This window comes from Typopeltis vanoorti, chromosome 7 (genome assembly GCF_054136105.1).
Source record: "Typopeltis vanoorti isolate ZY-2024b chromosome 7, IOZ_Tvanoo_1.0, whole genome shotgun sequence".
Lineage (NCBI taxonomy): Eukaryota > Metazoa > Arthropoda > Arachnida > Uropygi > Thelyphonidae > Typopeltis > Typopeltis vanoorti.
In genome coordinates this window covers 155,067,529-155,091,898 of record NC_143555.1, presented here as the reverse complement: position 1 = coordinate 155,091,898, position 24,370 = coordinate 155,067,529, and the positions used below count along the sequence as shown (strand labels likewise).

At 39.7% G+C, this 24,370-nt stretch overlaps 1 protein-coding gene across 1 annotated transcript in view; it reads left to right on the top strand.

Moving 5' to 3' along the window:
- Positions 1-24,370, top strand: part of LOC150105229 (calcium-binding protein E63-1-like) — a 92,424-nt gene that overhangs the window by 25,852 nt on the left and 42,202 nt on the right. Inside the window, exon 2 of the mRNA XM_090396208.1 lies at positions 43-281. The gene's annotated coding sequence lies outside the window, so the exon portion shown is untranslated. The remainder of the gene's footprint in view (positions 1-42; positions 282-24,370) is intronic.

The window sequence follows — 24,370 nt, the reverse complement described above, 5'->3', positions numbered from 1 at the left end:
TCTCTCTCTCTCTCTAACCTAATTGTTTCCATGTTTATTTAGGCTCTTCTCGACCCCATCTATTGTTCCTCCGTTCATAAGGACCTCACTATGGGACTTCAAGTGACCTGGTCATCAGCTTTCCGAAGGTGGAAGGTGTAGAAGGATTCTCCGTAACTCGTCGACCATTCTCTTTCAACCACCGACTTCCATTGTGTAGGTGAGGGTCACCAAACATTCCAATCCTGGCTCAAGCACTGCGTCGTCTCTTCCACCGGGACAATCCCGAGCGTCCGAAAGTGGTGAGTATAAAAGTGCTAAAATATGAAATACACTTGCCCCTTGAACAACGCGGAGGTTAGGGATGCAGACCCTCCCGCGTTGTTCGAAAATCGAAGTATAACTTTTGACTCCCCAAAAACTAAACTACTAAAGGCCTAATGGTGACTGGAAGTCTTACCGATATTTTTATGCGTTATGTATTAAATACTGCATTCTTACAAAAAAATAAGCTAAAGAGATGTTATTAAAGAAAATCACAAGGAAGTGAAACATTTACAGTAGTGTACTGTATTATTTATCGATACCGTAAGTTTACATCTTCTGTTTACAAGATGAATCGTCTGTACGTCACTACCTACATCAATATTGTCTTATAGGATACAAAACACTGCAGATCAGGGGCGGCTCGTGCATAGGCACTACGGAACTGCAGCACCCCTAATTTTTCTCGATCTATAAATATATTTATTAATTTATTTATATTTGCTTGTAATATTTAATTTTATCATCAACAATCCTATACAATTCTCTTATTTTGTATAAAAAATGATAAAAATCCATCTCGTAGCACTTAGGAGGGCGCTAGCAGCACTGTGTTTACCACAGTGTCATATTGCTACGCGCGCAAGCATATGCACGTCATAGTGAGATGCGAGCTATTAGCGTAATGCGGCACTGTCCGTCGCGCAGATCCACTGTTGTTTATATACAGTTGCGACAGTAGATGAGTGTTCGCAGTGCTTATCGTGTTTACTCCGTCTCTTTAAATATTCGGACATTACAATTAAAGACGTAACAGTTGTTATAGTTTTCATTTTAGAACATTATTGGGTTTATGATAATGGGTTTTATTTTTAAGTAATTTGAATTATACCAAACTGTATCATTTTATCGATAATAAACAATATTTTTCATGTTTAATTTTTTTTTATAATTTTTACCATAATTTTGATATTTTATTGAAACCCGTATACACTGTCCTTACAGTGTGTGTGTGTATATTTCGAAAGTTGCAGCGTCCCCATGATTTCAAGCCACGAGCCTCTACTGCTGCAGATATTATACGTATCACTACGATTTATATGATTTATGCATATTTTATGGTAGTAAATGATAGAATGGACTATTATGTATATGTATGTTATGCATTCATGACATACTTAACTTTTTCTTAATTTTTTCGATATTTCTAAGCTACGTGGTTTGTCTTTTAAACTGTCGCAGATCTCAAAAAAATTTCTACTGCACCTCCGTATTTATTCAAAAAAAAAAAAAAAAAACCATTTAGAAGTGAATCCGCGCAGTTCAAACCGGTGTTCTTCAAAGGTCAACTGTATATCAAGATGATGGTATTAGAAAACGAATTCGTGTTTTCCTTTGTAGCTGTACTTTAACATTCTGTACGAAAAAAAACAGTAACCAAATTAAACCCACGTTGACTAATGATAACTATTAATGATTAAAAATAGCATTCTTTCATAGTAGCTCAATTCCTGATCTTATTAACGAATTGCTTAGAAAATCGGTTATCATCTGATCCGTTGATGACGCCTGATCCTTTAGTTTGATGAGGACTAATTTCCAGGTTTAATGGAACTCAGTCTGGACACAAATCTAAGAAAACTCCTAAATAAACGGAATATATAAAACGCACCTCAGCCACCGAATTTCCTTGATTTGAATTCCGTCGAATATTTGTAGAAAAACAGCATCCACCGCTCGAGGCCAATGCCTCGCTCGGTCGCTGATCTCTCGGACATTATTCTGCTGGTTGTATGTCATTATTCTATTTACAGTTGGTCCAGAATACCTCAGGACACCTTCTATGGTCTAGTTGGGTCAATGCTGAGAATAGTGTGAGCGATTATTTCGGGCAAGGAAACCCAGTATGTTATGGTATACACTTGACCTTCATATGTTTTAATGTCTGAAAATAGCATGGGAGCCATTCTTCGTGCGGTCAAGCGCCATACAGTGCAAACGCCACTTCTACTGAGCTACTCTCTCTCTCTCTATTATATATATATATATATATATATAAGTGTAAGCAAACAAACTTTGCTCATGAAATATCTTCAGGACTGGGGCAACTCGTGGGAAAGGTGGACTGAGTTCTCATCACTTGCCTTAATATCCCATAATGCAAAGCACATCTTGCAGACATGTATAATGCTATGCATTATGGGAAGGGTCACCGCTCAGACCGGTTTCGACCCCATTGAGGTCTCCCCAGTGGGAGCCAGACCCAGAGACGATACCAAGGCTGAAGCATTGCAGAAGTCATATACAACTACAAGCTGTCATACTCATCTGACTTCTCTCTGACAGCATGGACGCATGTTTATTATTATTATTATTATTATTATTATTATTATTATTATTATTATTATTATTATTATTATTATTATTATTATTATTATTATTTGACACCTCCAGGGAGTAAAGACTCATTGAGGGATATATCCAGCATTTTCCAAAAGAGAGATAAAAGTCAGTCATCAAGCTATTTTCTTATCGTCCTCACCTCGATTGCTCTCAGAAATCAATGTGACTCACCAATAGTCACATTCTTCACTGTCTGGAGACCCATCAGTAAATTAGTTCTTATCAACTAATATGAATTCCGCTCTACAGAAGACCTCGATGCTCATCTTGCCCACCACAGACCAATGAAAGAATCTCATCTGGTCCCTTTTGTGTGTGTGGCACCATGGCCTCCTCAACAAGTTATCGTTTTGTCTTTTTCCCTCCTCCTCCTACTCTTTGCAAATGGATTGCCAACTTCCTTTCTGGGTTCACTGCATGTCATAGTGGAGGCCTTTCTCTCATCAGAATTCTTTTTCGATGCAGGAATTTCCTATGATTTTGTAATCTTGCCCATGCTTTTCTTCAGTCAGTTACCTTCTCTCTCTAAATTCAAATCCTATTCATACTTTTGCTGAGGACAGTATTCTCTACTTTTTTTTTATATTTTAATGGAGAAACCGTGTAGTATTCAAATAAATCAAGCCTCGAGATCTTCCATAACTTCCAATGTCTTAAACCTTCATCTCCTTACCATTCTAAAGTGGGATAAAGATAACCTGTCTTATTACCGCATAAAAGATCCTACTCGTCCCCCCCCCCTCCCCTCTTAGTTTTGATAATGTTCCCATTTTCAGTCGACAGCAGTTTACTTCTTGGCCTGAGTTTTGCATTTAGATTGTCCTGGCATAAACATATGGATGCCGAGGAGGCTATATGATATTGTACGAAGTGTATATGATATATGTTCATCATCATCTTCATCATCATCTTCATCAAATTCCTGACATGTGCCCTTGAGGGCACATGTCAGGAATTTGATGAAGATGATGATGAAAAAAAATAAAAATAAATTCTCGCAACCAACGTAGATAGCGCAGTAGAAGGGCAGGTCATTTCATTCAACCAGTAATTTAGAATTAGAGCAATTGTATGAAGCACGTACCACCATACGCTGCTCATGCTTGTCAACAAAAGTGCATAAAAATAAATATTAAAAAATTGAGAATTTTTAAAAAAATATTAATGGTCATAATGTATAAAACTCTATGTAAACAAATTGTCCATTATGGACCAAAGTGGAATAGTCGATTAATATTTTAGCACGGAATCCCCGTACTAAAAATGATCAAACTCTTGATTTTTTTCTTCTTCTTTCACTTGTGGCTCAGTAGAAAAGAAAGTTTTAAAATATGTTTCTTTTCTCTTCTTTTCTTGTCGGAGTTTTAAGAAGAATCAAACTTGAACAGTTTCACATGCGAAGAACAATTTTATACCAATATTACTGGGAGAAAATGTTAAAAGGTTCGAGAAAGAAAAATCTAACTTGACGAGTCAACCAGCAAAGCACTTACTGGAGTTTTCTGCAGCAACAGAAAAATAACAATTCCCTTGCGTCCAAGTTATATTAGGAAGTATTCTCTGGGAAAAAATTCTGGCAAGCAAATCCATGGCACATGAGAAGCACGAAATCTTTGGATGAAAAATAACTAAACAGAAATCGTGGAAAGAATCTAAAATATTACTAACATTAAAAATGAAAAAAGTAGAAAAGTTGTTATTAAAGAATGTTTACGAAGAGGAATTGCTTTATTTTTATTATTATTTTCATCTGCTGTTTGCAACTAAGATTTCTGTTTAAGTTGAGAAAAGTGATTGACAAAATTAGAATTTTCTCAAAACAAAAAAATTCCGCCAAAGGAGAAAATAATTAACTTCCCGTGTTTTATTTGCTGCCATTCCAAGCTACGCAATGCGAAGCAGACGAAGCAATACCTCATGCAGCTTGTCTCGTGCACGCTTGATTCGAGCAGTGGCGTAGTTCACAAAATTCAGTCCGTTAAAAACAGTGGAGCGTGAAAAGCCAATTCCAGACCGTTAAGTTGAATTACACTGATCTGAGAGGAAAGTGAATAGTTTGTAAACAGTTACTGGTGGGTTAGTTCGGAATTTAGGAAGCACTCAAATAGCAACAATTAGTCACTTAAAAGAGAAACACAATCGCTTTAAACTGGTTTACCCTCAAATTAAAACCAGCGCAACACCAAAAGTTTATGACGCCATCCATCACTTTCATCGTGCGAGAAATTTACGGGTCATTTAATAGTGAACGTAACTAAGTAGTAACATAACTCAACAGTCAATAACGGTTTATGTTTTAATGCTTCCTTCGAACAAACGATTAACGAATTAACTGTCTGCATTTTCAAAACCTTCTTCTAGTTACGGGTCACGATTGCTATCGGCAACCGCCAGCAGTCTTTTTATTATTCAGAATAATTTTATTTCCGCTGCTGTTCACTGCACTTTAAAAAAATGTGGTATATGACATACGATGTGTCATATTTACTTTACATAAAACAAATTGACCTTGGCAATCATTGTGCGGCTTCTCCTCCAGAGATTGCCAATGATTTGAATGCGCAGTGAAATATTTACGTCATCATGATCGTTGTATGGCTCTGTTCGTTTTTTGCGTCAACAAAAACGAATCGCTAATCTGCTTTTTATGATCAATTGAGATGTGCCGCGCGCAAGCAAATAATGTCGCCTACAATCTCTCTTGATTACGTCATTCTTCTCCACTAAAAGAAGAAAAAAAAAACTTCTCTTGTTTACGTAACTGAACCTTTGTAATCGCTAAATGAATGGTTTACATTGCGATAGCCTCATAACAAGACTTTTTAGACGTTACACTTTTTCACGGATTGTATTTATAATAAAAGTTTATTATGAAATAAAAAAAAGTGACGTATTTTATAAAAACAGAAAATAGTTTGGGATTTCGCTGCCTTGATGAATGTTTCGGGTTGATAATTTTTCTTTTAACTTCGTAGAACTGTGTGTTGCAATTATAACAGATGTGCGAAAGGCTATTCGCAGTTTGAAGATACAGGCAGCGCCACCGTGTGTTTAGTGAGCTTCTCTGAAACAAAGCAAAAATTGCTTTAAATATTGTAACTAACATTGCAATTTATTATTGTGTTTCACAGTATCTAGCTCATGTTTTGTATGCTTAATTGGGCTGCTTCCACGTTCTCTTATGGTGTATATTTATGGATTTTGCAAAGAAAATAACGTTGTTGTTGTTGCTGCTGCTGTGCTCACTACCATTGACGTTTCCCAAACTGAACAGTTCCAAGTCAAAATAGTTTCAACAAAGTTTAAAAAAAATGAGGGGTTCATTCGATTCTTTTATTTGAACAAGTTTTCTCACACGCCACTCGAATCTACGAATTTTTGATGACAATCTGCCACTACTGTTAAATGATGCACATTGAGCTATAAGAAATCGAGTCATCTCCACAATTATCCGTTAAAGTTCTTATTTATTTATTTATTTATTTTTTATGCGAATCTCGCCAACGAAAGGCTGTTAGCCCTCACCACATTAATTTCGCGGGCGAGATTCACAAGCCGATCTGTTCTCGGGATGATTTATCGCTATTGAGAAATAAAAAGAGTGGAAAAGAATCGCTTCGCCTGCTCATTATTCCTAGTAGACATCGTCAGCGCTTATCGCGTTATGATTCATGTCCAATTTATGATGTTTCGGAAAGTCTTTCAATATTGTTATACGATTTTCAACGCTCGGTGTGAAACCACCACCCTGCTTAATTAAGAAAACGTAGCTTAAAAAAGTCCATGCTTAGAATCCAAAGTGCGATATTTAGTCGTAGACTGAAGTTCGCAACCTTTCGTGCTTGGGATTCGTGCTAAAATAGTAGTTTAAAATGGTCGCCAGTTAATTTAATGGTTCGCGAGACAGCTGACGAAGTTGTCACATGCTAAAATCAGTTATAACCAAAACGAGCATAAAGATTTCGACATTAAGCAGGTTTCAGTAAATCTTGTTTTGCATCTGAAGCAGAACTAACTAAATAAATAAAACCCATACGGCTGGAAAAAAGACCATCGTGGGTTCGGTTCTAGTCACCAACGAGAGGATCTTTTATTAGGCCATTCTTCAGCTGGTTCCTGAATCAGTCAACCTTCAGTCGGTGCAGACATGTAGGATTTTTTACAAAAATTATGTTGAGCCCACACACAAGAGGTTGTTTATCAACCTATAGCGAGTTAGTACCGTGTATGGGTTGGGAAAGGAGAAACGTGTTTGTATTTGATATAAAAGCCTGTATGTTGTATTCCTTGGGAAATACGTCGGGGGGGGGGGGGAGACTATTCCACAGTACCACAGCAGCAGGGATGAAGGAGGAGGAAAAGAAAATTGTTCTGTGGGTTTCAAGATGTACTGTGAAGGGATGCTGGGAGGGGGCTGTACGTGTACAGCCCCCTCCCAACAGGGTGGGGGAATTATTGATGCTGTTTCAGATGTGCCATGGAAATATTTGTAGAAGACACATAATACAGAACCCAAACGCCTGTGCGAACCTAGGAGGGGTAAGTTGGTAACAGATGAGTTATTAATCAACCTAGTTGCCTTCCTTTTGTTAAAGTTTGTGATTAATAAAGTTCCTAAAAAGAATTTCTTTGGATCACAATTTAACAAGTAAGAACCTTTATAAAAAAAAGAAAAGAAAAAATATACTTGCATCTAAGTGTGAAATACAACTGAGAATATTTGTTAACTCACATAAGAAAATTTGTTGTAATAATGAGGAAAATAATTTACTAATTATATGAAGAGCCAAAGGCTTCAATTCGGCGACGTGAGATTATTTAAATTAAGGATAAGTTTTTGCCTGTCTCTGAGTGGGGCCACCGCTGAGATTATGGCTCTGCTTGGTGGTGGGGTGAGCCTGCCACTGGGTAGAGCCAATGCTGAGAAGTTCTTCTCGGTGATGGGGTGAGCCTGACACTGAGTGGAACAACGCTGAGTTGGGCGATCTTTCGGGATCGTCTTATTTTTAGAGCCCGCTTCACCTATACAAGAGGTCGAAACCGGTCTGGGTAGTGACCTTCTCTCATAATATAGAACAGTAATACAGCTCCTAGGAGCTGGGTTTCACATTATGAGTAAATACCAAGAACAGTGATCAGAACTTGCTCCACCCTTACTATGAGTTGCCCCGGTGTTGCACTACCAGATGGACTATGAGTTGCCCTGGTGTTGCACTATCCAGGTATTTGCTTACGCTTGGACTCGCCGAACTTTCTATAGTTTCTATATTCGGCATGAAACTCTTTGAGTTTCTTATTCGGCTAAGAAACAATATGGGATGTCACATCCCTTAACTTGAATATCCCTTAACTTAAATGATGAAAATAAGATAATTAACTTACAGAATATTGGTGATAAGAATTTTGCATGTAAAGGCTCGTTGTTTCGATTGTTTAACAACAATCGAAAGAAGGGATTATAAGTTTATGTCAATTCTTAGAAAATTTTGGTAAGCTGACTGATAAAGTTTAATAAGTGTGACTCACATAGGGTTAGCAAGAAACAAGGTAAGGTCCAAGGTCAAAGTTCCCGATTTCGGACATCGCCATGAGTCAGTCGCGTGGACACGACCCGCGGGAATTTCGGCAGAAAAACGGCACCCTAACTGGTTACAGAAAGCGTATCCAGACATCGGGGGAAGGAGGATTAATTGCAGAAGGTGCCAGTAGGGGTTATGGTATAAAAGGGTTAGGAAACCCCCCCCCCCCCACATGCTCTCTGTTGGTTTTCCAGTCTTCGTATTGTCTTCGTATTAAGGGTTGTCTTATGTGGTTTTCCTGAGTGACGGTCAGGAGTTCTCTCCTATCCGCCACGACAAGGAACAAAGTAAGCGGGATTTCGGTGCCAGTTCCCTATTATAGAAAGGGGGGACGTCGTACAGTTGAGAGGAAATGTAACTACTGCATGTTATATCACCGTGTTCTTGATAAAAAAGGAAAATCTGTGGAAAAGTAGGTGCCTGCGTAGTGAATCTGACGACTGCAGAATCGCAGATCCATTGTGTTTCCTTGGAAGAAGCTTGATGTGCTGAAGACGTGAAGGCCCATCTTGATCCGAGAAATCTCAGATATGGTCCACTACAGAAGAATTCGTCCTCAGAAATTACAGACGAGTAAGAGCAGAGAATAGCATAGAAGATCCTGATCAAACGGTATCGTAAAATCTTATATTATTTCAAATCTTAATGTAGCTGTGATTGTACTTCAGTTACCGATCAATTGAAAGATTTGAACAAGAGTTGAACTAGGACTTTAGTGCATTTAAGAATAGAAAGAGAATAAGCCTGTCAGTGTTAATAGATAAATAATCGTGTGTCTAGAAACTTATGCATGTCATCTCTATTTTGTCTGAGAGCTGTTTGAAGAATCGAATGTGGTTACTATTGTAGCAATAGGACTGTTTAACCCATATCACTCTCGTGAGTTAACGTGTGTAAACTAATTGTGTTTAGTTAAGGTATTGTATCATAATATTCTACTCAGATAGATGAGAAGTTTTAGTCAATTGTTAACATTTGAGAGGATATCCTTTTACAGTATGTGTGGAGTCTTTTGTGGCAGCATATTCGCCCTTCCCACATAGAATTATTTTAACTATCGTTCGTGTTTGGTTAGTATTGCTTTGTATATTGTGTCAGCTTAGTAATGAATTAAGTTTTAACGAATTTTAATGTATTGTACTGTATTGTGCTCATGTGTGTGTAATAAACTTTTGCTCATCGAAAACTCAGTTGTCTGAAATTGCCATTCAATGCACCGCTTGTAATAACGTACGAATCCAGCGCCGCGTGGGAGGGGAAGAAAAATTAAGTTGCAGTTGAAGGTCACGAGTGCATATTTGTTTCACACCTCAACATGTTTAAGAAATTGCTTCTTGTTTTGATTCTTTTCATAAACTAAATATTCTAAATGGCGCAGCTAAAAAATATAAATGTTTTAGGACACTAAGGGGAGCAAGAGCCCTTGTATTTGGGTGATATCACGTATAGTAAGAAATTTGTTATAAACAAGAAAAAAATAAGCTTGTAAGAGTAATTAACGATGATGGTACTTTCTCAACACTTTCTATTGAGTCAAGGATTTTTATGGAGCTCTTAGGGCCCAACTCCAATCTCTCAGAAACTCTGGTTTTTAACCACCCATCGCAGAAAACATCGACCCCAGAACTCATGATATTTTAGACAGCGATGCGGGTCTTAGGGTAGGAGGTGTTTGCCACATTCTCTCTCGCTCGCTCGCTCTCTCTCTCTCTCCCTTCCCTCCGAGTTCCAGACGTTAGTCTGTGCTAAAAGAGCTCCCCCATCTACCCCCTTTGGGGAATAAAAAGCATTGGAGGATAAAATAGACATTAAAACGCGTGAAAGGCAGCCAAGCAGTAGTTAGAAACAAAAGAAGCCAATATCGGTGTGACAGGCCAACCTGTTCGCTGTAATCGGCGTATTTTACGAACCCAAGTCCTTTTTTTATATTTTTCTTTCATTATCTCTCCTTAAAAAAGCTGTTTCATTGAAAAAACGCATTTCACTACCAAAAAGCAAATGCTAAAATGCCAAAATATAATCCGACAGCATTTACTCAATATTTAAACATTCATATTTAAATATATTTAAACGTTTTATAAACAGTGCGACTGGTTTAATACAAAGAAAGTTTTTTATTTATTTAATTTATTTATTTTGAGTTCAGTCGATGTCAACCACTCCAAATACTTAGTGCGCTTTTCTGCGTTTTAAAAAAGACCCATTAAATGAATGCTTGATTTCCATTATTACGGATTCACGTGTTATGTTTTTAAACAATAGTGAACTTGACGTAAAATTAAAGTTGGCTCATTCTCCGTTCACACCATTCATTAGGTTTTCAGCAAAAGTGTCGAATTGATGTTTTCGCTTTTGGCTTTAAAAATAATAATAATGCAAATGTATCTTATTTTATTTTTTAAAGCCTTATTGACTTCCTGAAACATTCTCAGAAGTTGGTTTTTTTCTCCACTTCGCCATCTCGTGTCCCTATTCGTAACTAAAATTTATTATGTTATGGTGTATGTTTTACGGTTAACGTTTTGAAGGAAAAAGAAACAAAAAACGAATTTATTTCTTCTGGAAGAAACCTGGTATTTACCTGCGCGATAATCGACTATCTCGAGTAGGATGAGAAAAAAATAAAAGAAACAAAGAAAATAATAAAAAAGGAAAACAAAGAAAAAGAATAAAAGAAAAGTAATGTAAAGAGTTCCTTCTTTCGTCTAGTCAGTAATTAATTAAAATCGCAAGTATTTTGCTAAAGAAACGCTAAATTCCTCGGCTATCAAAAGGAACGAGAAAAGAAAAAAAAAATCTCTCAAAGAGAACGAGCGCCTTGGTCGGTTCGCTTTGAATTTCCATATTTGGAAGTATGAATGAATATTGCATTCGTATTATTATTATTATTAAAGCGAGCATAACCGCACCTTGGGTATTAATAAAATAAGTTGTAAAATTCTTTTTAGATATCGCATCATTATTCTGCTTACAGGAGGCCTGAAGTGGCCTACCAAAATTCCATATTTGATCTCTAGAGCGAATTTTATTATTTTTTTTTGACTCCACTCACGAAAGGTCGTGAGCCTATAGCACATAAGCAGGCGATGGACTTTCGTCTATTTTTTTAAATTAATTTTATAGATTTTTTCTATACTCCACTCTATAGATCAAACACGGAACTTGTTTAAGCCGCTTAGGCCGCCGATAATTGGGGATTTCACCGATAATTTCACCCTGGCAATGTCCCTCGTAAAGACAAGAACAAACATAGGCTCGTAGCTGGATTCGAACCCGCAGCTTTTTGTTCGGAAGGGGAACATGCTGAGCTCTCGGCCAACCAGGCCTGCTAATCTACTCCTGTATTATCTGTCCTTTATCATACGCAGGTGAACAACCGTTCGTGGATGGGATTCGCAAAAAGGAAATGATTAAACCTGTAAAAGTAAATACCGCTTGGATGACCGAGTAACAACAGTTTAAAGCCGTATTTATGGAAAACTCGGTTTCCCTTATGGAGTGCGTAGTAAAAGCTGTGCTTAATCACAAGTTTTAAGAAATAAACGACTGCATGCGCTTCTTACGTCGATTTCAATTTGCAGACTTGGATCAGTTTTCGATATTCCCAGCTGAAAGCGATTCTATCAAAGCAGGGATTCGGAAACAAAAACGAATTTCGTATGTGTGCGTGTGTGTGTGTGTAGAGATACACCTGAAGATCAATTTGTTAAAGGTGCTGTTACGAAGAGTGCTCGGTTAGCGCAGGGTCACAGCAATTTGCAAGGATTAGCAGCAAGAGGTTTGTATGGTAATAAAGGAAGGAGCGCGCGCCTCTGATATCCAAGCAACAGCGAGTGATTAAGTGCAGCGACCTCACTTGTACGCCTCCTAATGGTTATCCTGAGAACTAAAAGTTTAAATGAACTATTTTTTTTTTTAATTAATACGGATCGCAGAACTCAGGAAAAAGCGAAAGATAATTTCATCTCAAGTTACCCAGAAAGAGAGAGTCCGAATTCGTCCCCCTAAAACACACCCCGCAGTTTGAGTTTATATTATTTACTCAGCTGGAAATGTGTAGAAGTTCCTTCAGCTTTCAAAACTGCTCTGTTTGACTTTTGGCCAGATGCCTACCTTAATCAGTTTATTGAAATGTTAATCCTTCTTGAGTAGAACGACTGCAGTTCAAGGTGGGATTGTATCCCAACCCGATTCCGTGTTCCACCCTGCGCGCTCTGACGTCTCAGCTATTCTGTTCTGCGTTATAATCTGCTGTAGTTCTGCAACCTCTTCAGTAAGGGACTCATACTAACAGACTTCCTATACATTAACTGGTTTTCCCTTAACCTTATTCCTACACGACACTGATGTGCTTGGAGTTCAAAACAATTTTTTTATCTTTTCTTGTTGTCGGGCGTCAACCAATGGTTTTCATGGGGGGGGGGGGGGTGGGGGGGGGGGGGGGTGGGGGGGGGGGGGGGTGGGGGGGGGGGGGGGTGGGGGGGGGGGGGGGTGGGGGGGGGGGGGGGTGGGGGGGGGGGGGGGTGGGGGGGGGGGGGGGTGGGGGGGGGGGGGGGTGGGGGGGGGGGGGGGTGGGGGGGGGGGGGGGTGGGGGGGGGGGGGGGTGGGGGGGGGGGGGGGTGGGGGGGGGGGGGGGTGGGGGGGGGGGGGGGTGGGGGGGGGGGGGGGTGGGGGGGGGGGGGGGTGGGGGGGGGGGGGGGTGGGGGGGGGGGGGGGTGGGGGGGGGGGGGGGTGGGGGGGGGGGGGGGTGGGGGGGGGGGGGGGTGGGGGGGGGGGGGGGTGGGGGGGGGGGGGGGTGGGGGGGGGGGGGGGTGGGGGGGGGGGGGGGTGGGGGGGGGGGGGGGTGGGGGGGGGGGGGGGTGGGGGGGGGGGGGGGTGGGGGGGGGGGGGGGTGGGGGGGGGGGGGGGTGGGGACCTCTTAGGCAAATGCACTTTGGAACAAATTCTGGGACATTTACTACTGCAGGACGATGTATTAGAATATGAGACTGGATATTTCATCCAAACACCAATAATTCTAAAGTGTTTTTTTTAACCTTTGCGTTATAATAAATGACAAGCATGCGAAACATTTTTTAAAATTATTATTACTATTATTACGTCACACATCCAATGACTCATCGCGAAAGAGCACAGAACTCCACTAAACACATCCCCCCCCCCATCTATCCTATTTAATCCTCTCACCCACGCACACCGTCATCTACCGCCAATAATATTTTTGTGTGTGAATTGCGTGTGTTCTCTTAACCGATTTGCCTGTATACGGGATGAAAAACCAGAATTTCTGGGAAAACAATCTCTGCCTCCCCCCCCCCCCCATGAGATTGGCTAACTCGTCTTCAGTTGAATACGCATGTGAGGATTCCTCTTAGACACGAGAATCTAACCCGGGTCTTTTCGAATCGAAGGGCGCCAGCTTCTAATTAAACGCCTCTGTAAGAGGCGATTAAATAAATACGGTTTTAGTTAGCTGGTCTTGGGCGCGGGCAGTAGGGTTCCCCCCCCCCCCCCCAGTTTAGCTGGGGTTTTTTCATTCCGCAAGCAAGCAAACCGGCCCCGTGAACGCACCTGCTACAGTCATAGTATATAGTACTTATCCCTCATTAGGAGGGCTCAACTAGTCCTAAGAGGAGGCGAAGAACGAGGGGAACCCCACACTAATAAATAAAATAAAGTTATACGAACTGCTAAAATTATGAAATTTAAAAATGCGACTAATAAAACAAGATTAATCAGACGAATGAATTTAGTCGAAAGTTCCGATCACGTGGTTCGAACTGTTTGAAGTTAAATTTTTAATACAAACAGTTCGAATCACACAGCTGGAACGCGATCGTGTCGTCACCAGACCCAGCCGTTAACGAAGTCAGTCGATACATTCCGAGATTTCTTGAAAACTTCCTTCAGATTTTTTAGTTATTGAAAAATTATTTCCAGAATAAGCCGACGTTTATCGCGGACAAAAATATAAAAGTAAATAAATAATAATAATTCAAAATGATTATTAAGTGCCACGTACCCCCTAAAGACCTTCGCGTACCCCTGACGGCACGCGTACCACACTTTAGTAAACAATTGCCCTAGACGAACAACGGATAGGGAGGTTCGGATATTGTCCAGCTCTTGGGACATTTATCGGGGCACTTCCGCTGAAGGTGAGTTAGTTGATCATATGCAGTGAAAGGTTCCTCACCCCCCCTCTTAGCAACTGATTTTTGATCCGAATATAATAGACTAACATACTCAATAGACAGACATAACCCCTGCAGGTGTCCAATTAGTTCGCCTGTACATTCCCAGTAATTATTTCTGTCTTTACTATGGGGATTTAATCCCCTCCACTTCGTATTACAGCAGGTTACCTGTTGTGGTGTGTGTGTGTGTGTGCGCGCAAGATAAATGCCACTTTTCCCTATCTCGTCCATGGTATTAATGATGTACTACAAAAGGCGTGCAGCATATTTTTTTGTGGGTGGGATTCACGTTAATAAATAATCACATTCATATTATTGTAAGTTGGGGCTGCCTGTGGATTATTTAATTAAAAATCCTCACGCTGTAAGAAACTTTACATGCCACGAAAATATAAATGTCTTGCTGAGTCAGGTCCGGACTCAACCCCCCACGACCCGAGTCTTTAACATTATTCGTCTTTGCTGTGTGTGCACATCTGCTCGCATTCTACGAGATTGCCCACTCTTACTATCCTCGCGCATTTACTTTATCGCTCTGACGATGTTTCAGTTTTTGCAGTATTTCGCCAACCCTTTTATCTTTGCAGGAAAGTCGACCTTGAAGTGCGTTCGGAAGGATTTCTCACTCTGATACGATCCTCGAAAGATATCTAGCCCCGCTACTGTATCTTTGGCACGTGCAACCTTCGGATTTCCGTCCCCCCCCCCCCCCATCCTGTGGCCCACTCGAATTGTATGCCTTTCACTGAATATGGAAACACATACACAGCTTATTTAATCCCTGCTCTCTGGAGTTGGAGACAGGACGACACAAATTTGCATCGCCATTTTTGAAAGTCGAAAGCGTAAACGGCCCACTGGGGGTCAAATAAAATGTGCACTTTTTCTTGGATGTAATCCTAGAGCTTTCTTTGCGTCACCTCGTGTTTCCCAGGTAGCTGACACACGTCCCTCCTTGCCGCAGTTAGGTAAATATCTTGAATTCCGTCAGGTCGAAAACTCCGACCTTATCTTTAATTCGAGACCAGAATGTGATAGCGAGTTATCTCGTAGGACATTTAACGAATAAGTAAAAGTAATCTTTGATGCGTTGTGGTATAAATGCTCGTGGGAAATTGGTATGTGAAAATATGTTAGGAAAGGAGGAAAAATAAAATAAAATATTTAAAAAAATCCTCTGAAGATGCATCGATCGTAGTGGCAGTGCTGTACATTGCGTTGATGAGATCATTCTGTTGCACGAGAAATGTGTGAAGTACCAAAGCTTTCATCAACCTGAATATTAAACTGCAATATTTCTAATATTCATTAATATTTTTCTTTTCGGAATTCAAGGTCTTGGTGTCTCTCTCCTCCTCCTCCTCTTGCTTCCTAAACACTTGAATGTTGCATTCATGAATGGGTCCTTCCTTGGCATTCTCTTTGGAGAACCTTCCATAAAACCAACCTTCTAACCAAGCCTTGATATTGGTCAAAATGAAAGAAAAAAAAATCCAGGAGTTGCTGAATATTCCTCTTGGAGGAAGCTAACAGTAATTATTTCTGGTATTCAGGATTGTGGGCTACTAAATAGTCTACTATTTACTTCATCCACACAGGCTGTCTGGATAAAATAAAATAAACCTACACCATCGCTAATTCTCAACCTTGCTTCCGTCGTAGAGCTGTTTAGCACTATATGGACTACTATAATTAATTCGACTAATATAATAACTTGTATTTTATAATAATAAAATTTGTAATGAAATAATAAATTTATTTCAATTTACTGATTTTATTTTAAAGAGGTCTTGTATGGAATAAAAAAATCATTATTATTTGGTTATATTTGTATTCTTGATTTTGTCATATCATCTGAAGAATATGGGATTGGAACATGATCTCTTGACTTGGATCAGGGATGGTTGACAGACAGATATCGAAAAGTGGTATACGCTGGGTGTGAATCTGCCAGATTTAAGGTAACCAGTGGTGTACCTCAGGGTTCAGTCCTTGGCCCATTGTTGTTCAACCTATACATTGCTTGTTTATTGCTTGCTTATTTATTTGTAAGCTTCGTATTATAGTACAAAACGTTGATCAATCGCATGTGTAACCAGGATGAGCAACAGCTCATTCGGGTTACGTTATGCATAAAGTTACAAAAATTTATGTAATGCATTTTCATTATATACACATGAGTACATTCATATAATTTACATATTATTATAATATAATTACATAATAAAATCTCAGGAGACATGCTAATATCTACAGAGAAAGTTGGATAACAATTAATTAGGAACAAAATAAAAACAAAGCAGTTAAATAGCATTTAAATTTTTTCGTTTCACCCACGAGACTGGGTCTTTGAATACAAATATGCTAAAAACCAATACTTTATTCAATTATTTTGAACAGAGCTTCCTCATTTCTGTGGGAAAATAAATACTCTCTGATTATTAGAGTTTTGTATTTGTTTGGGTTAGTTTCCTTTCTTATTGTTGAAGGTAGTGTGTTGAATACTTTTGGCGCTAAATAAGTATAATGTTTGTGTGTTGTTTCTTGTGTATTGCTTTTGGAACTATATATTTTAGGCCCTGATGTCTACTAAGGAAAGTATCTTGTTTGATATTTACGTATTCGTTGTCGTTTTTTATGAGTAACAGTACCCTATAGATGTATAAATATCTAAGGGGTAGTTATGACATCAATAATGACATCAAGCAGGTTCTATCATCAGATTTGTAATCGTTTGCCGACGATGCGAACATAGGCAGGGCAATCAGGGATAGTACTGATATTCAGCAATTACAAAATGATTTGAATAGACTGGAAATCTGGGCTAACGAAAATGGCTGTCCGTCTAATGTTAGTAAGTGTAAAGTAATGCACTTTAGCGTGGTCAGAGATCCAGCGGCAAATTATATTAGCGGGGTTATGTTACAAGAAACTGAAGAGGCAAGGGATCTTGGAGTATTGGCGGATAGGAATTTAAAGTTCAAAGGTCACATAGCAAAAGTTGCAAATACAACTCAGAGGATAATTGGTGTATTGAAGCGACCCTTGGCATGTGAGGACAAGGAAGTAATTTTGCCTCTTTATAAGACTTTGATAAGACCACACTTGGATTACTGTGCACGGATTTGGTCTCCCGGGTTCCAAGGGGATAAAGAAGCTGTGGAAAGAGTGCAAAGAAGAGTTACAAAGATTATATCCAGATTATGGGATTTAGATTATGAGGACAGATTGCGAGTATGTGGATTACAGACTCTGGTTAACAGGAGAAAGAGGGGTGATATGATGGAGGTCTCTAAACTTTTGAATGGGTGTTATTGGATATCATCTGATGAAATTTTTCGTTATAGCGGGGAGAGAACACGGGGGGCATCCATGGAAGTTAAGGTTGTTCTCAGTGAAGAAAGGGGTAAGGGATAGGTTTTTCTCCCAGAGAGCAGTGAGTGAGTGGAATAATTTGTCCTTACGGGTAGTGAGTGCATCTAGGGTGAATGAATTCAAGGGTAGGTATGGTAGCTGGGTTGGGTAATTTACAGCCTCCCTCGATGAGTCCTTGACTCCCTGGAGGTCTTAGATAATAATAATAATAATCGAAAGTTACGCTCAATCTGCTACGCCGGCGGCATAACAAATCTCGCGTTGTACAGAAGAGGAACGTCATACTTTCCGCACGACGAGTTTATTACACGCACCACAATTGTGCGTTTCGGAGTAAATCAAGTTTTTTTGTGTTCATTTTCAGCAAACTGAGGATTTTTAGCACGCAGAAGGAAGAATTCCAAACGAAAACATAAAAACAAAGGAGATTGGACGTTATTTGTTCACCGTCGACATTCATCGTTCCATTTCTGTCCGGAATTCTTTCGTAATAAGAATTTACACTTCTGTAAAAGGTTTTTTATAACTGCGGGCGAGCGATGGGGTTGTTTGAGATACCCTCCGATTTATGGGAAGCACGCGCGTGTTCGCCATCAGCCGCAGTCATAACTGTCAACGATTTTTTTACAAACGAGCCGTGCGGACATCGCAGAAAAAAAGAGGGCGCTGTACGTTCAGCGTGGCATTTAGGGACGGCCGATGAAGTGGGGAGAGAGAGAGAGCAAAGTAGGTCAGATGCGAGAAGGATAAACAGAGGCCTGTGATGAATGGCGCTCTTAATGTCATGGTTTCCCCGAGGGAATTCGACGCTGCGACCTTTCCGCCCCACAGTCAGACATCTGGCTGAGGCGCCCATGCGATCGGCACTTCATCCCACTCTGTTCGGCGGGATCCTGCGAGAGCTCGGGTCTCCCATCCGCATCCCATGCATAATTCACGGTTGATACGCTCCATTTAATCCAAACCATCCCTTGCCGCTCTTACGGGTCGACATGGGATCGCCCTTTGACATGTTCGGTGCAGAAAGTTTTTAAATAAGCGACGAGTTGTCATTGGCTCACGTGGCATTGGGATCGACAGGAGATGCTCGCCCGAGCTATTTCTTCTCAATGAGCCAGGATTTCCTAACTGCATTCATCTTTTCTTTTCCCTCTTCTTTTCTTTATTCTTTCTTTTTGTATTGTTCTCACGTTCCGGCGCTTCCGTTCATGCGTCAGCGGCAAGAAGAGAACGGATGTTAGAAAAAGAAGGGGGCGGGGAAGGAATTCGTTGAACAAGCTCGGCACTTGTTGAGAAATTAAATCAGTTAAGACATTCTTCACGAAAGCTGACGGAGGGAAAAGAAAAAACGTTGCAATTACGGCAGTGATCAGGCGTGCAGCTGCTTCCTCGCTAACATCGAGTGTACTGCACGCGAGAAGAAACAACCCTCGCATAATGTCTGTGCGCCACGCTCAGAAAAGTTTCATTCAACAAGATGGTCGAAGAAGTTGCGAGGGAGAGAGAGGAATTGGGGGGTGGTTATTCGGAGGGAGGAGTGCACGTAGTTAGTCTGTGTTTCAAGGGCTGGATGAAGAAAAGAAATGGAAAGAAGAGCAGTCGCTCTTCTGTTGTTTTTTGGAGGGGGGGGAAGACTAGCTAGTGGTCGAATATACCGCCGAACGTTTTGGTTACGCCAGTGCTTCCCAAACTTCTGGATGTCAGGGCCCTCTTTGGAAAAATTAAAATATTTCATGCCCCCCCCCTCGAAAAAAAATCCGTAATATATACATATATTATTATAATATTATTGTATTTATATTCGACACAAAACATACGCAGCGAATATTGCAAAAAGCAAATGGAAATATTACATTTTTGGCATCTTACATACACAGTTGACAGATGACATTGCATATTATCTCATATTTTTAGATAGATAGATCGATATATTGTTATTGTACATTTGGAGTACAAGCACATGAAACGTAAAACGATTAGTAATAAAGAAAGAATTAAAAAAATAAAAGAAGTTTAATAACAATTTAATGTGATGGATGTGTTTCAATACTGCTACACAAAAAGTCAACACCAGGTGAAATATTTGGAACTGCAATTCTTAGATTTCTGCTTTGAAATGAAACTCATATGAATAAGCATAGATTTACTAATATTCATTAAGCGCCGAAATACGCAGGAAGCAAAATTTGTGAACCAACACCAATGTGTGATTTTTTCCATTAAAATATAAAAAATAACAAAAAAGAAATAATAAATAATAAAAATTAAATACGTTTCTTTTAAGATTAAAAAAAATCTACTTCGTCTAAAAAGATTTTAAATTTGTTTTCATTATTTCACGGCCTCCCTCAACAAAACCTACTGCCCCCAAGGGGGCCGCGGCCCACAGTTTGGGAAGCGCTGGGTTACGCAGTCCGGATATTTGCATTGGCATGTTCAAAGCCACTGTCAAGCGCAGCGGCTTTGAACCCCGCTGCATTTTTCTACTGCGTTTAAATGACAAACGATGCTCGTGTATCGTGACCGTCCTGCTTATTGGAGGGCCTGAACGGCTCGAGAAAAAGGTACGTACCGTTGCTTGGTCTCCAGAGCAGTGTTTCTAGAACATCGCGGGATTAACGTCCAATAGCGTTACAGCCTTTCACGCGCAACAAAAATAAATAAATAAAATAAAATAAATAAATTATTTAATAAAAACTTAGAAGATTGTGGCAAGCAGGCGATGTCTGATTCAGCATCGGGAAATTGTCCTTATGATACTCGATGAGTAATTTTTAAAGGGATTGAAGCTAAAGAAGTAAAGCAGCATCTTGAAGTAGCGTTCTCGGATTGCAAAATATAATATCCACATAAGAAAAATGCAACAGATAAACTCTTATCTGTTGGAGTACTTTAAATTGTGTTTTTGTGCTCTACCGGCGTACAGGATTTTGCAAACAGTTTCCTAGGCTCTCCTCAACAAACTTATCCGGTCCCTCTTGTTAACGAGTTCTTCTTCTTCGAGCTGCGTAGTGATTTTTAATCCGGGGTCGGTTCGTGGGTCCCTAGCATCTTGCATTCTGTGGTGGATTGGACGCTAAAATCGTATTGTGGCGCCCAACCCACCAGAGTTAAGCTTCCTCAGTTCTTTCTTCTGCAGGGGATTTTACATCAAGGTTCTCTCTGTCTGATAGCCTTTCTTATTTTCTCACTGATCTTAGTGGCGACCGTCTCTAACTGCCACATCCCCGTGGTCTGAAGTGGACTGTTCGTTGCCCATTCTTCCCTGCTCTGTCAAAAACAGGAATATTTGAAGTGGAGCGACAGACAGCCAACTTTGATTTCTCACTTTGTTTTTTCAATCCAATCCAATGCCAAACGCGGAGTTTCTCCAATTCACACCTTTTTGGAGTTTTTTTCATGCTTTTATTCTGAATTATCGGTGCATCCCTCCGCCCTCCAAAGTGTGAAATTTTGCACCTGCTTCGGACACGAGCCGAAGCAGATGCAAATTCTTTTCAATCCTTTATATTCCCGTGGTCTTTGCTTTCTGCTACTTATTTTCATCCATCTTTTGTCATTTCTTTGTCCTAAACATTCTGATTTCACATTTCAACAACGTCATCTGCAATGTACCGACATGCAGACCAGGGGACGCGCCAGTAGCGTCTGGCGCCTGTGTGCAAAACTTTAGTTGGCGCCCCTATATCCCCCCACCTTCAATAAAAAATCACTTTATAAAAACGTTTCAGCGAGTTAAAATGAAATACGAAATATATTAATTATAAGTTTATTGAACAAAAAGCAGAAATTAAAAAAAATGTATAAAAAACAATAAACATACAAGAAGGGTACAGAAATAACAAAAATAATTTGAAAAAAAAAATAAAGTACATAAATAATAAGATAAATAAATAATAGTAACTTACAAGTATATAAAACAGGAACATAATAAACATTATTGGGTAAAGAAATAGTTAAATAAATATTTAAACAGAAAGAACAATCACTTGGTGCATTGAACTTTTCTAGTTTTCATTAATGAAAATTCTCGAATAAAATCAAGTTGATCCAAAATATTTGACTCTATTGATATAACGGCAAGATTTGAAAGTCTGTCTTGTACCATTGTGGAGCACAAGTAGATTTTAATAATTTTAAGTTTAGAAAAGGATCGTTCCGCAGATGCCACAGATACTGGTAATCACAAAAGAATCCGAAGAGCAATTGCAAAGTTTGGATAAACTGTGATTAAGTCGCTTGAATAAATATACTGAATTATCTGATTTATATCGGTTTTAAAATTAGAAATAAATGGTTGACAGTGTAAAATTTCTTTGCATAAATCGTCTGTGTCAATGTCTGAATGATTCTCATGTGTTAATTTTTGTCGTAACTTTTTACAACAAGATAATAAATATTCTTTATTTCGTGAAGTACTTAACAAATACAAAAACTGAAATCAATTCATATGTTCTTTTAACAAAATAAATCTTTCCTGCAAAAATTCTAATATTTGATCTGTTATGCAGAGAAAAAAAATTGCTTTAAATGAAATTTCAGGATCTACTATATTTTCATGTTCGTAATCAAATTATGTTCTTTTTACGTCCCCTTAGTGGTCTGCTACCCTACTACGAAATACAGATTCTAAGTCAAATTTTTCTGCAATTAATTTTGAGCTTTTTACAATTTCTTTGACAGTTTTAATCATTTAAAAATGATTTAGATCATTCAATGCATCTCTAAAGCGAATTGGAGATTCATAGATGAAGACTGCAGTATTTTGTTGACAAAATTCACTTTCTTTAAAATATCATACCAAATCTTTGGCGCCTTTATTATCTTGGCGCCTGTGTGCGTTGCACACATTGCACATATGGCCGGCGCGCCCCTGATGTAGACTGGTTTCATCTATCAGTTAACTATTTTAAATGTCTTAGATATCGGCTTACAATCATCTACAATATCATCCTCAGTAAGGTAAAGTATGATGTGATATGTTCCACTATTGGATAAAAAAAATAAATAAAAAATAGTCACTCCTCATTAGCTGTCGAACGTACTTTTCACATCACTTATGTGACCTTTATATTCCTCACAAAAATTTTTTTAAGGTTTTCCACACACACGAGTTGTTATTCCACATTTGTTTCAATGGAATCTTATCCAAAGCTTTTTTGAGATCAAAATAAAAAAAATAAAAAATTTATTTACATATCAAATTCTCTGTCTCACCTTAAAGATGGGGTGCCGAGTATTTCTTTGTATTCTAAACACATATCAGGCCATGTCCAACAGGTTTTCTCTTAGAATCTTTAATCTTTGCTGCAGGATTCTAGAATTCACTGTGTGCCAATAGTTATCCGGACACACCCTGTTACTTGAAGTTATGGAACATTCCAGGTTTGTTAATAATATAAAAACCGGTGTACAGACAGCAGGGAGCAATATTTCATCGTAGCTGTTGAATACAGGTGGTATAGCAACATGACTTGAACTCAGTGACTTCGAGAGAGGTGTCATCGTGGGCTGCCACATTGGTGGCATGTCCATAAGTGCCATTGCCGCTCGACTGGAGCATTCAAACTCAATGGTTGGCAATGTGATCAACCAATGGAGACGTTCTGGCATTACTAGTGCAGAAAACACCCAGGGCGACCGTTTAAAATAACCGACAGGGACAGGAGGGTGTTAAAACGGGTGGCACCCAAAAATCGGTTACAATCGCATAGATCACCCCGTGATGAGTTCCAGAGTGCCAGTAACACCACAGTGAGCACTAATACTGTACGAAAAGAACTTCATTTACTGGGTTTTCACGGAAGAGCAGCGGCACACACACACACACTAAAAATCACAACAACGAACAAGGCGGCTCATCTGTCCTGGTGCAAAAAGCGTGTGAACTGGATAATTGACTAGTGGAAAACGGTACTCTGCAGCGATGAATCAAGGTTCACCTGTTTCCAGCAGGTGAACAGGAGGCAGCCTGGTGAACGCTTCTTACCAGTACAGTTTGGTGGTGGTGGAGGAGTAATGATGTGCGGTGCATTCAGCTAGTTTCTAGTTGGACCACTGGTCGTTGTCCGTGGTTCCATGAAGGCCGCTCAGTACCATGATATTCTGGATAATCAGGTGCTGCCTACACTGTAGTTTTTATGGAACGAACCCGTGTCACTATCAAGTCGACAATGCTCCATGCCACAAAGCTGCAGCTGTTATGGAATGGCATGAAGAGATGGTGTTAAACGACTACCCTAGCTTGTGCAGAGTCCTGACCATACCCCATCGAATATCTGTGGGATGAACTGGAACGGCGATCGAGATACGGAGTAGTACGTCCTCGATCTGTCGCTGAACACAGTGCTGCTTTGATGGAGGAATGGAGACAAATTCCACCTGATGTCTGTCGAACCTCCCTCAAAGGGTGCAGGAGGTGATCAAAACCCAAGGTGGACATACCCGATATTAGGGTTCGTCTGCTGATATCAATTGTAAATTGCTAAAGGTCAAGACAGTTATTGGTAGATAGTATATTTTGATATTTATCGTATCAAAATATTGGTAGTGCATATTTAGTAGATTTAGTAG